The following is a 12625-nucleotide window of genomic DNA, read 5'->3' on the forward strand; positions in this document are numbered from 1 at the left end:
ATGACGCGAGATTAGCTGGACAAACCCAGAACAATTTCCCAGCAAAACTCTGGCCTGGCCAGGTACCAAAGCGCCGCCCGAACAAGTAAACCCCTGGAGGCTTAAAAGTTACGGAGGTCCCGCAACCGGGCTCCTAGAGAAAGGAAACTAAAGAGAAGCATGTAGAAAGACAAGAGCTCGTCGAAGGTCTCAAAGACCTCTTCTGCGGTCTTCACCGCACTCGGGAGCTATTTCTGGTGCCATACATCGGGGATGGCTCATCCAAGGGAGCCCAGTTACAGGCTTCGCGAGGGGCCCAAAAGGCCCAGGACAAGGAAGAAACCCTGAGGGAAAGCACCGAAGACCTTCTTGCCCTCCAAGACAAGGTCGACGATGACTTAGACCTCATCTACCCCATCTAAACCCTAGACCTCATGCGCCTATATAAGGGGAGGTTAGGGAGCTCTCATTCCCATCTATTCTTAAACAGAACTCCCGGTAACAATCACATACATCATTGTAATCCCACGCACGAGGTATCCCTCCACCATGAATAACCAAAACAAGCAGAACATAGGGTATTAGTCTTCGGAGGCCCGAACCTGGGTACAACCCTTGTTTGATCTTTGATCTAAGACTTTCATTTGCGCTTGGACCCCTACCGAGGGATCTGATGGTATTTTGCACCGTCAGTAGCGAGGCAAAAAGGAGGCGACCAAGGTCCCTTTGCCACCCGTCAACGTCGCACTGGTTCCCTCTCCCTATGTCGACCGCTCCATCAACGGGAGGGAGGGGGAACCTTGGATTTGTGTGTCAGGTGTGTTCTCAATAGGGTTAGGGTTGAAGGAGACGCTGTCGAGGCCATTGCGGCGGCGTCATGTCTTCATAAGTTTCCCCATGTTTCGTACATGGTTAGGTGGGGCTATTTTCCATCGTATAGGAGCTAGTGGCGTGAGGGCTACCTGGATCTCATTAGGGCCGCGTGCTATGGTGTATGGAGGTTGACCAACAATGATCGGGCAGGTGCTTGGTTGGGTGGTTATTTTTTAGAGACATGGATTTTTCCTCCTCTTCGGTGGTATGATTTTCTACTGATGTTCACCCATGTTCTTTGTGTTGCTGCTACTGGAGGGATGTCGTGCTTTGCCCGGGTGATTGGCCTAACCGTGGCGTCGGAACTAGATCCTAGTTCTCTTCCATCTGGAAGGGACACATATGACGATGGTTGTTGCAGGCTTGTTGGATGCACAAGTGTGTCCTTGTCTTTCCGATGATTGAGCGAAGAAAAGGGGAAGCATGGTGACAATGATTATGTCGTGGTTGGAGATAATGATCTGATTGGGTGTGGTTGCAAATTCTTGTGTTGCAGTGATCTTTTCGTAAGGTTCAAGAATGATGATACTGAGCTGCGGAGGTGTAATGCCCCAAGAGTGTAACTTGCCATATTTGGACCCTTCTGTATGTGGGTCCATCTTGTCAGTGCCATGAGAGTATATTCCATGTGTTATTTCATGTGTGTCACCTTGTCATGTTTCCTTTTGCATGCATGCATCTATTCTTTCCTTGTCTTTTGTGTTTGTTGTTCTTGTGTATGTGGTGTGATGACATACAATGATGTGATGATGATATGTGATATGATGGTGGGTGTTGTTTGAAAGTAGAGAGCACTATGTTGGTTGCTTATAGGATTCAAAACCTTCTTCCTCTCTTTTAGCTCGAACCCAAAATTCCACATGTCCCATCTTTGATTCAAAAATGCCCATGTTTTAGTATGATTTGTGGTGGATGTGAGGCTACGATTTTTCTGTTTTGAAACTATGTTTTAAAGGTGCTAAATATTCACAAAACAGTGGATTAAATTCTGTTTTGTTAATATTTAGTTGCTCCAAATATTCATTTTTCTTTTTATTCAAATAGGTCATAATTCCTTATGACCAGGGGTATTTTGCTTTATTTTTTAGCAGCAACAATTTAGCCTGTGAATTTATTTCTTTGTATGGTGTTGGTTTAAATAAGAAACCCGAGTGGGTTTCTTTTCTCTTGTCTGTTGCCAACCTCGGCCTGCTTCTCCCTCCCGAGGCCCATCTTTCTCTGTGCTTTCCAGTGGCAGCCCAAGCGCGCTCCTTCTTCTTCTCCTGACGGCATCGACCATGTGCGCTAGCTTTCCGTCAGAGCATCAGTAAGAGAGAGCAAGGGGATTGACGGCACCGTCCCATCCGCGGCTCATATAGCCTTGGCGTCCGTGCCCCCTGGCCTAGGGTTCCGTGTTTCCCCCTCCTAGCGCCGCCACCTCCCTCCATCTCCTTCTTCCTCCCCAGGTAAGCTCTGTGTAGATCAGGTAGCAGAGAAAGCAGTAGTGTGCCGCCGTCGTCCATCGCGCATCCATCGCCTCCGGCGCCGGCCAGCATGTCAGGGAGCGCGTGGAAGGCCTCTGCGTTCCATTCCCGTCATCGGTGAGGTCGGGGAGCGACCACACCGACGGGCAGTTCCTCCTATCCGGCGTGTTCTCGGCGGCCCCGTTCCTGCTTCGGTTCTACATCAGTACATCTCAAGTCTTCATGAGGTCATCGACAGATCGTCTTCAGGCGCCTCCCTCCGATTGGATCGCCCTCTTCTTCTTCCCCTAGGTGAGCCTAGCTCTTCCTCCCTTCCCCCTCGTTAGATCAACAGTAGTTGTTCGTTGCCGTGCTTCTCTGAACAGAGAAGAGTGCAGTGGTTCATGTGTTGTGTTGTGCGTATGAGCTCTACTCGTCCCGTTCCTCACAGCAAAGACGTCCAACGCAACAGTAGAGGTAGCCGTAGGTGTGTCCTCTGGCCCAGTAGTAGATGTAGAAGGCGCTCCGGTGGCATTGTTCTCGTCGTCCCTCTGTGCAGAGCAGAGCAGGGTGATCCATGTTGTTTGTTTGTGTTACCTAGTAGGATTCCTCCTCTTTGTCAAGTCTCGTAGCGCAGCATAGTGGTAGGATATTTGTGTGTTGATCAGGCGGTCGAGGGATCGAAACCCCGCCGCGCCACCACCCCTTTTGTTAATTTGATTTTTGGGAGCAGTAGCGCAAAAGGATGGCTTACCTTGCTTGAATTCCCTGTTCTGTCGAGCAGAGAAGCAGTAGCAGAGTGGTGTGCTGTTGTGTGTTGTTAGCAGGGGGTCTAGGATTCGAATCCCTTCCCCATCCTTTTATTTCTTTTGCACTTCTTTTACTATTTTGCATATGTTTGCTGCAGTTGCTTGGCTACCATGTGAGGTATTTTTTTTACTCCTCACAACCAGCATGTTGCCTAGTTATTTTTATTGCTAGTATGTGTAGTGAAGTTGGTGTAGGCTTTGTGTGCATGAATGTGTATTAGGTGTGGTTTTGCACTAGTGTGATGCATGTGTGTGTGTTATTCATATGCTTGGAGTTGAGATCATGCACTAGTGTGTGCAAGAGTGTGTGTGTGTCCCCCCACATACTTTGTGTTTATGATGTGCTTATGTACATGACTACATGTGGTGCAACTCCTATGCATGTTTACTTGTGTGGTGCAAGCACCCAAGGGTGGTGTATGTACATATCTCCATGTGCATGTGATTGTGAGTTTTACTTATGATGTGTGCTTGTGTGTGTGTCACACACATGCCCAAGGCATGAAGTGCCTTGATGAGCACATGAGCAAGCTAGTATGAGTGGGTGTAGGAATGCATGTTATGAAGTGTATGTATGTGAGTGGTGTATGCTTGAGGATGTGGTGTGAATGGTGATGTGCTATGGCACACATACATGAGGTATAAGCCCTCATGTCACCATTGGTTTTATGAGGGTGTGCAAGTGAATGTGTAGGTGGTGTTCTAGTGAGAAGCACATGTGATGATGCACTATCCACCTGTTGTGAATGCATGGAGGTTTTTCCTTTCGAGTTTGTGCCCATTTGTTCAATGCAAGTGCCTAGGTATTATATATGTTTTTGGGGTAGAATCATCCCAGGAATCCATTGGTGGAATTAGTTTTGCCTTTGGAACACTTTCTGGATATGTCATATTTCTGTTTTGTTTCATGTTTAGAGCTTGGTTCCATGTGATGTGATGAGCCCAAGAGGTTGATTCCTTGTTGTGGCATTAGAGGGTGACACCCTCTATAGCATGTTGGTTTTGTTTCATGCTTAGGAGTTCATATGTGCAAGTCGTGCTTAGTCAAAGTAGGCATGTGGCTGAAATTCCAGTTTAGTGAAAATTTGTGATTTTCACTAAGTCTAAGAATCTGCTTATATTTTCTTCTCCTGTTGTTGTGCTTGTAGAAGTTCATGTGTTGGGAATCAGCCCTTGCTATCAACTGGAAAGTTGTAGCTTTTGTGTTTGTCTAGCTCTCTGTCAATCTTCATTCCATTTGGATTCCTGTAGATATTGCTTTGGGTGTTGTCAAAATGCTTCTGAGCATAAACAACTAGTGAGAATCTGGAATTTTCACTAAGTCCCTGAAACTAGTATTTTTGTCCAAGTTAGCAGGTGTAGAACTTTCTGTGTGTAACTCCTTTGTATTATATTTTTGCTCATGCTTGTAGTACTTTTGAATAGCTTCTGCCACATATCTTATTTGGCACATTTGAGTGGCTCTAGGTGCTTTGCATGTAGCTCTCAAACTGCTATGATGCTGTTTATGACAGATTGTATAGTTTTGATGTTTTGATGCTTGTGAGTGCATAGTTGATGGTGTGGAGATATTACTTGCACCACCCCATCCATTCTTGTTTGTTTTCTGATATGGCAACCTGGGAATACAAGAAGTATGCCATTGTAGTGTGTTATGATGGATTTGATCCGTAGGACTCCATTTCTTGTTTCGTTGTTTCCGGTTGAACCATAGCTCCGTTCGTAACGTTCTTTATATTTTTTGCATTGTTTTCGCGTGACGCATCTGATCATGTCATCCTCATGCATGTCAAGATAGCTTAGAGTGCAATTCTGTGCAGAAGTTTGTAGTTTCTTCTCGTGCATGTGCTAGTGACTAGAATAGAGATGCATGTTCATTTTCATCTCATGTATCATGTGCTTGTTGCATATTGTTGTGCTATTGTTCATTGGATGCTATTTTTATGTTGGGTAGCACCGGGATCGGAGAACGAGTACGTGGATCCGGGAGAGTACGTGCAGGACGAACAAGAGCAGTTCCAAGCTGAGGACATCACATGCAAGATGATATGACCTTGATTCCATCTCTAGACTTGTTATGCTAGATTCACATTTTTTCGTCATATGCTCGGTGACTACCACTCAAATAATTGCCTCCTGAAATTGCCATGAAACCGAAACACTTTTCCCATCCTAGAAAATATTGAATGGCTAAGTAGGCTTGCTCAGCTACTAATGTTAGCGTTGCTAGTTGCAGGTGCAATTGTCTCATGTGGTAACATGAGTTGATATTGCTACTCCAACAAAAGACCTTCCAACGACGCCAGAAATAGGAGTGTTGCTTGATACTCCTCACCAACGGCACCAGGAATCCTTCTGCTACGGCTACGCCTTAAGGGATTTCCTAGGCAAATATGCAAAGGATTTCCCCCGTGGCCTTGGAGCCTTGCGTTGGTGTTCCCTCGAAGCAGAAAGGGTGAAGTAGCACAGCGATTGTAAGTATTTCCCTCAGTTTGAGAACCAAGGTATCAATCCAGTGGAGGAGTATCAGAAGATCCTGCACGAACACAAAAGCTTGCTCCCAACGCTATGAAGGTGTTGTCAATCCCTTATAGATTGTTTGCCAAGTGAGAACTGAAAGCAACAAAGTAACAAAGCAAAGTAAAAGCGGAGGTGTAAACGATGGATATGAATAGACCCGGGGCCCATAGTGTTTACTTGTGGCTTCTCTCATGAAAGCAAGTAGACGGTGGGTGAACAAATTACTGTCGAGCAATTGATAGAACCACGCAAAGTCGTGACGATATCTATGGCAATGATTATATCTATAGGCATCACGTCCAAAACAAGTAGACCGATACTTTCTGCATCTACTACTATTACTCCACACGTCGACCGCTATCCAGCATGCATCAAGTGTATTAAGTCCAAAAGAACAGAGTAACGCCTTAAGCAAGATGACATGATGTAGACAGACAATCTCAAATACACGACAGATCCCATCTTGTTACCCTTGATGGCAACTACTTAATGTGTGCCTTGCTGCCCCTACTGTCACCGGGAAAGGTCACCACATAGTAGAACCCAAAACCAAGCACTTCTCCCATTGCAAGAATCATAGATCTAGTTGGCCAAACAAAACCCAAGACTCGGAGATACTTACAAGGATATCAAATCATGCATATAAGAAATCAGCAAAGACTCAAATATATATCATAGATAATCTGATCACAAATCCACAATTCATTGGATCTCGACAAACACACCGCCAAAGAAGATTACATCGGATAGATCTCCATGAAGATCATGGAGAACTTTGTATTGAAGATCCAAGAGAGAGAAGAAGCCAGCTAGCTACTAACTACGGACCCGTAGGTCCGAAGTGAACTACTCACGAGTCATTGGAGGGGCGATGATGATGATGAAGAAGCCCTCCAACTCCAAAGTCCCCTCCGGCAGGGTGCCGGGAAGGGTCTCCAGATGAGATCACGCGGAAACGGAAGCTTCCGGCGGCGGAAAAGTATTTTTGAGGCTCCCCTGTTTTTTTGCTGAATTTTTGGGCATTTATAGGCCAAGGATCTAGGTCAGGGGGCGGCCAGGGAGGCCACAAGCCCTGACACCGCCGCCTCCCCCTGGTGGTGGAGTGGGAGCTTGTGGGCTCCCTGGAGGCCACCAGGCTTGGCCCAGAGGCCCCCTGATCTTCTTCCGTTCGGGAAAAAACCATTTCAGGGTTTTTATTCCGTTTGGACTCCGTTCCAAAATCAGATCTAAAAAGACCACGATGACGCCTAGAGGGGGGTGAATAGGCTATTTAAAAACTTCTTCGGATTTGGCTTAAACCTAATGCGGAAATAAACTAAGAGGATACTTTTCAAGCACAAATCCTAAATGCAATAGGCACCACAACGTGTACCAACAACACGATCTACCAAGATGGACACAATACGGTTACTAACAAGCACAAGTAAGTTACACAAACTTACTTGAGCTATATCACACGACAAGTAGGTGACCAACACAAGATACTAGATCACACTATAGCACACGATAAGTGTGAACGTGTGGATATAGAGGGTATGCTTGAATGATTAATCTTGTACAAAGAAATAGCCAACACAATATAATGAGCACAAACAATATGCAATGTATGTATGCTCAAGTAACACAAGTAAACCACAAGTAAGGAGTTAGGGTTAAGGATAACCAAGGTCACTGAGACAAAGATGTATCCCGATGTTCACTTCCTTGGAGGGAAGCTAGTCACCGTTAGAGAGGTGGATGTTACCACGAAGGCACACCAACGCCACGAAGGCTCACCCTATTCTCCCTTTGAGATAACACCACGAAGACGTTTCTCAACCACTAGTGGTAAGCCTTTGAGGTGGCTTCCAAACCCTCACAAACTTTTCCGAGGGTAATCACACGGATTGATTCCTCTCCGAAGAACTCCTACCGCCTAGGAGTCTCCATACTTGAGTGTATACTTTTATTCGCTGATCATCACTCCGCACCACTAACGTCAAAGGAACTGATACCTTTGAGTTAGCCCTTTCACTTGAGCTTGATGTTGTTGTTCCTTCTTGGCTCAAGTTGAAAGCAAGACATGATGAAGTCTTCAAGTAGCTCTCCCATACACAATGTGGAAAGCCTAGCTTATGTATTCTTCATTTGTCCACCATGTGAACATCCACAAGAATCAAGCATGTAGTGCTCAGGAATGCTTATCTTGATCTTGTCCTTGTTAGCACATGAGCTTGTCCTTATCAACACATGATCATTCACAACAGCTTAAAGGGGATTAGTGATTAGTTATCTATATGTTTGTTGTGAGCAACACCAAAACACGATTAAGGGCATGACTGCACTTTCAATCTCCCCCTTTTTGGTAGTTGATGACAACATACATATAGCTCTCAAAAATAGTAATAAACATGTGTGGCTTAGGAGAGATTTGTTACGATGCTTATGAAGCTCCCCCTGATTATATGCATAGTAAAATAGGTAAGTGCGGGAGCTCCCCCTTAATGCGTGCTTTGAATATAATAGCATGATATAACATTACACCATAATAGTTCAACAATACATAGCATATCATATGAATCAAAGCATATCATATGAATCAATAGGATAGCATAAAACTCATCATCGTATGACACAACGATAATATCATGATATCTCATCACCACATGATATTTTAATAATACATCATCCATAAGTGATGGCATAGCACATCATCCATAAGTATCGTTACATGATGACACATCATTAAGTTCGACATACTACATCATACCATACATTATACCAAAATCGAAACTAAGATAAGATAATGTCCTCCCCCTTTGGCATCAAGGACCAAAAAGGAAGGACCCCGGCAATGCTACCACATACTCAAATATCACCCTCATCAACATCATCATCATCAGGCAGGCCACTGCCACCAGCCTCGTGAAGGAAGTCAGCCCACTCAGGGCCAGATGGGAAGCCAAAGTTAGAAGGAGGAGCAGCAGGAAGATCCTCATCGTCACTCACATCAAGAGCGCCTGAGTCTCTCAAACGAGCCTTGAGGGCATTCTTGGAGGAGATGAGTCGAGAAACCACATCATGAGTTTGACCGCACTGGAAAGAGAAAGCCTTCATCATGGCAGAATGTGCCTTGCCAATGAATTTGGCAAAGCGACCGAGAGGAGCTGAGCTGGATGAAGGGGTTGCTGACCGGGCAGCAGTGCGGTGAGTGGAGGTGGATGAGGTTTTCTTAGGAGCATAGTCATCCGCCATGTGATTGGGAATGGCCCACTTGTGATGCGCGTGAGTGGGAGCAACAGTGAATTCAGCAACGTGGTGAATAAAAGCCTAGATGAAGGGGGCACGACGGAAGGCTCGCTTGTACTGAATACTAGCAAGCCGAATCTCATGCCAGAGAAAGTGAGGCACATTAATCTTGCGCTTGGGGAACTCGTGTAAATGTGACATGATATCAATACAGTAGCCGCTGCAGGTTCCCCTGTTACCCATCTTGGGATAGATGGTGCGGATAAGACACTGAAATATGATAAAGAAGGGAGAGCGCCAGATGGATACTTGGTTAAGATCCTTCATCCGTTCGTCTGCATCAAGTTCACGAAGTGGTTTGAGGAGAAGGCCACACGCCTCAACGGGCTTATGTGCATGGTTAGGATCATTCTTATGGATTTTGGTGCCGGAGTCGGGGAAACCGAGTGCGGCAACAAACTCAGCATAAGAGGCTGTGAACTCAACATCAGAAGTCATCCAGCTAACAGTGTTGTTTGAGCCAAAGAAACACGTGGCATAAAATTGATGAATAGCGGCATTGTTAAAATCGCACCGAAAAGCAAAGGGGGCAGCGAGCCCGATGACTCAATGAGCTCAATGGCACCCGGGTATTTCGCCGGGTGAGTGCGAATATGCTCAAGATCAATATAATGATGTACTGAGAGACCCTTAGGAATGATGACAGTACAAAAGATGTCCGCTTGGACGTGTGTGCGGAAACGTGAGTCCATAGAGTGACGTTCAACAGAAAATTGGTTAACATCGCAGCGGAATGTAAAGTAGGAAGACTTAGGAACCTTGGTGAAGTCCTTGACTTCACGACCTAAAGTAGGGGGAGGTTCAAGGGAGATGCGACGAGCATCACCTTCGGGCTATTCAGGAGGAGGCGGTGGCATATATGAGGGCCTGCGAGTCCCTGGCTTCGGCATAGTCTTCCGAACGGCAACGTATTCAACACGTTCCTCGGCTGCAAGCTCATCCTCGAAGTCAGAGCCATAAGACGAGGAGTGGGGCTATGGAGGAGGACACCGGACGAGCCGTTTGAAGGGACGGTGTGGTACATCGGAGTCATCCGACCCCGTGCTAGGAGGGGCACGAGCGGATGAGCCAGCAGAGTTCTTCCGAGCAGTGTGCTTAATCTTGGGCATGATGGAAAAGGCCTACACGATTGGAAACCCAAGGGGGAACGGTCACGGTCAAAACACATGAACGAACACATGAACTAGTGAGAAAGGGGAACCAATCACGAGAGAGACCGAGAGGATACGTGCAGATCGAGAGAGGAGAGGAATGGAAGAAGGATCCCACGGAGGAGAACGACCAGATCATGGAGCAGGGCCCCTATGGCGGCGAGGTCGCGGGGCCGAGCTCCTCAGGCAGCTGGCGGCGGCTGTGGAGGCAGCTGTGAGAAAGGGGGCACGTGGGGGCTAGGGCAAGGCCCAGCCCACGCCCCTCTATTTATAGAGGCTCCCGATGTGTCGGACGTCCGACAGGCGTCGGACGTCCGAAGAGCATCAGCCGTCAGACGACCGACATGTGCCGGACGTTCGGAGTGTGTTTAGTCGTCGGACGTCCGAGACTCGTCGGACGACCGAGAGAGAAGTAGGCAGAGGCAATTTCTGGGATCTGGATGATGAGGTGATTTGACATGGTTTATCACAAGGGACACCCAATAGTGTTGCCTACCAGAATTATATATACTACTTGTGGAAGGTAGTTGATTTATGCATATTATAGGGTTAAAACAAAAATTATGACGTGAGATGGTTCAAGTGAATAGAGTGGAGGTAACATCCAACGGTATTTCATATAGTGACTATACATTCCCAACGCTCGAACAATGAAGTGTGTGGTGGGTTTAACAACCAAGTTCGAGTGCTACCTCGAGACAGGGACACTTAAGCATTTTCTGTCTCGCTCATGATGGTGAGGTGATAAGGAGTATTCTCGCATGTGTAGCAACCAAGGGCCTCTCAACTAACATATTTTGGACATGGCATGATGTAAATCGTCTAATTCGATTACTATGATAAGTGTGGGTCCAAAATACGGTCAAACGCATGAGTGCATAGAATCATGCACAAGTTATCCTATTATAAGAGCAAGGCACATGACACAAGGGCCATGGCACAAATTTGTCTCATTCATATGACCATGAAGTGCTAAGAGAACACCAACACTAAGCATTTCATCAGTGTGATTGACAAGGACATGCAGGAAATTACAAAGTGGAAAAAGTATTATGTTCATGCAATGATGCAACCTACACAGGGTTGACTCTAATGTTATACATGCATGAAGTAAATACTTGTTACCGGAAAAGCATTGGTATGGCGTAGAAGTAGCCGAGTCCTGTCTTGACTCTAATTTCTTCATGACCAGCACCATCTTCTTCTGAGAATAAGTCAAGATAGCAATGCTTCTCCAAAGTACCTAAACCACCAATTAAGCACAATATGGTCCCCAAACTTATTGGTCCGAAGTAGTTAGTCCAACTACAATATATATAGGGTAAGATCACTCAATTATGTGCATATAGATATAAGTTTTACTTTCAAGCACACCTTAACCTTTTAATGGATACGTCTGATTTACCATATACATATATTGGATCAAAGATACGATAGACACGGCATGTGCATCTACACATAGTAGATATGCCTATACAAGCCTATCAAAATCCAAGGATATACAATTTGGACAAATGAACACATAATTGTCAATTACAGAACATTCATGTCGTCCAAAATGGATCAGGGTGAAAAATCAACATATGATAGCACCCCAAGTTCAACACATGAACCGGTCAAGGCATCAAACCATGTAAGGTATGCATTTTGCACAACCTTACATGCATGTCTCACCCAAGGAGATGTATAAGTGTAGGTAATATGATTATAACTCCCACAACATTATGAAATAAATAGTACGAGCTCAAAGACATGCATGGGAGATTACCGGAAGACACATGAATTTCTCGGCAAGTTATGTAGGTCAAATGAAGACAAAGCCGAAATAAAATGACCATGAAAAACACTACCAAGCCAGAGATACCATGTGTGAGAGAACACAATGGTATTTAGAATTATCAGTGGTGGTGGATGCCAAACGAGCACAAAGATCGTTTTATACTCACACAAGTGTGATATGGGAGTTCAACCATAAGTGTAATGTTTAGATGTCATACGTTAACATCCCAATTAGTTAGATCATAGTGTAGAGAAATAATTCGAAAGGCATGCATCAACTATGCCCTTCTTTTAGGTACAATCTAGCGACTAAGCCATGAGTATTGGTGTAGAAGGACGTCATACTCACGCACATCTAAGGGATTTAGACACCAACAGGGTTATTATGTGAATTAAGGCATGTGGAGCATGACACGCCACACAGTTATAGAATAACCCCATGTGGTAGATTCTGAGTGGCATACATCGGATGTTTTATCTTACCACGGGATGTGACGTGCACAAAGCATATCACACTCCCTTAATGTGATAATCCATGTATTTATCATACAAGGCAATCAATCATCCAACTAAGCTGATAAGTGGATGCCAATTTGAACTTCGGATGGCTTTGACATCAAACGAATTGATTGGATAATCTTGCACCGTGAATACTAGATGGAGTCCAATACATATATACACATTTTGGGTTAGTGATGTGCGTAGAGCAGAACACTCCCCCTTAATGTGATGAGCTATTAACGTCTCAAAAGACCCACACAACGGTGCAACTAGGATGCAAGTA

The sequence above is a fragment of the Hordeum vulgare genome, chromosome 3H (genome assembly GCF_904849725.1).
Source record: "Hordeum vulgare subsp. vulgare chromosome 3H, MorexV3_pseudomolecules_assembly, whole genome shotgun sequence".
NCBI classification, from domain to species: Eukaryota; Viridiplantae; Streptophyta; class Magnoliopsida; order Poales; family Poaceae; genus Hordeum; species Hordeum vulgare.